This window comes from Cydia strobilella, chromosome 3 (assembly GCF_947568885.1).
Source record: "Cydia strobilella chromosome 3, ilCydStro3.1, whole genome shotgun sequence".
NCBI lineage: Eukaryota > Metazoa > Arthropoda > Insecta > Lepidoptera > Tortricidae > Cydia > Cydia strobilella.
This window is the reverse complement of record NC_086043.1, coordinates 9,604,601-9,606,752: the sequence shown is the minus strand read 5'-3', so window position 1 is coordinate 9,606,752 and position 2,152 is coordinate 9,604,601. Positions and strand designations below refer to the sequence as shown.

The 2,152-nt window shown below is 40.0% G+C and overlaps 1 non-coding gene across 1 annotated transcript; it reads right to left on the bottom strand.

Moving 5' to 3' along the window:
• Positions 1-1,715: 1,715 nt before the first annotated feature.
• Trnat-agu (transfer RNA threonine (anticodon AGU)) lies at positions 1,716-1,788 on the bottom strand. Its single transcript has one exon. It is a non-coding gene; the product is annotated as a tRNA-Thr (tRNA).
• Positions 1,789-2,152: the final 364 nt, after the last annotated feature.

Genomic DNA, 2,152 nt, shown 5'->3' with positions numbered 1-2,152 from the left:
ATACCTCAACGAGTCCGGCAAATTATTTTTTTCAGTGTATAAACTCCGTTTTTTGACGTCCACGGAAAAGACGCATAACCTTAAATCATACGTTACTAATAAGGCTTTTGATCCATTATTATTAAGTGTTTGCTCGCACAATTGAATGTAAATGAGGAAGGCATAATACGCAAAGGCTTTTTATAAATTAGTTCTCGAGACCGGTCATTATCCCAATTCTTACATTACGAAAACTTTTCTTAGAACGGAACGGTAACTATGCGAACTTTGGCGTTTGGCGATTTTTCTATTGTAAACGCGAAAACAACTCGTTTCTTAAAAACCGTTCTTCTTTGGTAACCCCTCGCAAGTAATTAAGAAGTTTAAGAAACGCCAGCTCATTGGCATACTTTAGGCTTGTAATACGCAGTTAATCTCGGCACAAAAACTTCGCGCCTTCTGATGTCGTAATTCACGACGGCCTCCGCCCTGTGCGAGCGACAAGGGTGAATTTCTTATGAGCTTAACGTATTCGTCACTAAAATCTACATATTTCAGACATATGTCTACTTTCCTACAAACACACCTCACGTTCTTCCTTCCAAGAATATTAGATAAATCTTGATGTAGTTTTTGTTGACTACTACATTCTACGCTTTCCAATTAGACTGAAGGCGCAATCCATACTAATATTATAAATGCGAAAGTATATCTGTCTGTCTGTTTGTTACCTCTTCAGGCTTAAACCGCATAACCGATTAAGTTGAAGTTTGGCATAGAGATAGTTTGAGTCCCGAGGAAGGACATAGAATAGTTTTTATGTCGGAAATCATCCCTAAAGAGAGTGAAAAGGCAGGTGGATTTGAGAGAGTTAATGAATTGCCTGATGAAATTATTGAGCTTATGTATGCTCAAAATGATTGCTATTACACTTTGTCCAGGCGCTATACTTACTCTAGCTGCTGTTACTAAGTCCACGCAGACGAAGTCGCGGGCAAAAGCTAGTCTAATATAAACAAAGGTGATGTCTTAGTCATTCCCATCTACGCCTTCAGGCCATGAAGTCATTTCATTACGATTACTGCCGACTTAATGACATCAGGAAAACTCCACTTATTCCGAAAGTGCGAGGTATGCTACGAAATTAAATAAATTCGGGCATACACTGGTAAGTTATTCCTCTACCAGACGAAATCGGAACGAGCGGTGTCGTACTGGTACAAAGAAATGGCGGTAATTCACCAGCTTAGCGCGATCCACTCTTATCTCTTTCGGTTCTGCGAGCGACGACGCTCTTAAATCTTCTCGAGACTCGAATGCTAGACGCTTACTCACGAGCACTTACAAGCCTTTAATTTGAGACAAATTATTGCATTATTTAGCAGAGGGTATTTAGATTCGGATTAGAAGCCTGCTGCGCACAATACCAACGGAATTATCGGCTTTCCTGTTTTATCCTGAATCAATTGACGCTGAGACAGGAAAATGTCTACCTACAATCAGACACGGACCGAAGCGATTTGGTTTAGTTTCATCTTTTAGCGGAGTATTTAAAGCTGTTTGAATTTATCAAACATATTAATAACGGGTCACTCACGTATTTTAAGTGTTTAATATGTCTGTGTCTCACGGAAGTTTTATTATTAAAACTGTTTGAATTTACTTACATCAATGTTGTCTAGTTTACTTTTTTCGTAACTACAAGATAGTTTATATTTAAAAGTGAAAAAATTCACTGTCTTGGGTGGGACTTGAACCCACGACGACTGGATCACTAGTACAGTGCTCTACCATCTGAGCCACCAAGACCGTGCCCAATGCAGCGAATATTTCCACCATATATTAGCCAATACGGAGGCTCTAGCGACATCCACCGTAAGAGTGTCATACATCTTAATAGCATCGTTCGCAGACGTTTCTGCTTGAAATAAATTTAAAAGTGGAAAAATTACTGCCTTGGCTGAGACTTGAACTCACGGCCTCTGGATCGATACTCCAGCGCTCTGCCAACTGAGCCACCAAGACCTCATCCATAGTCAGCAAATCTTCCCACTATATGGGTCTAGGGGACCGTAGCGACATCTACCGTAAGAGTGTTACACTTCTTAAACGGCCACCGGAATTCCAAGTTATATTGGAAATTCACCAGTTACGATGTGACATTCTAAATTAA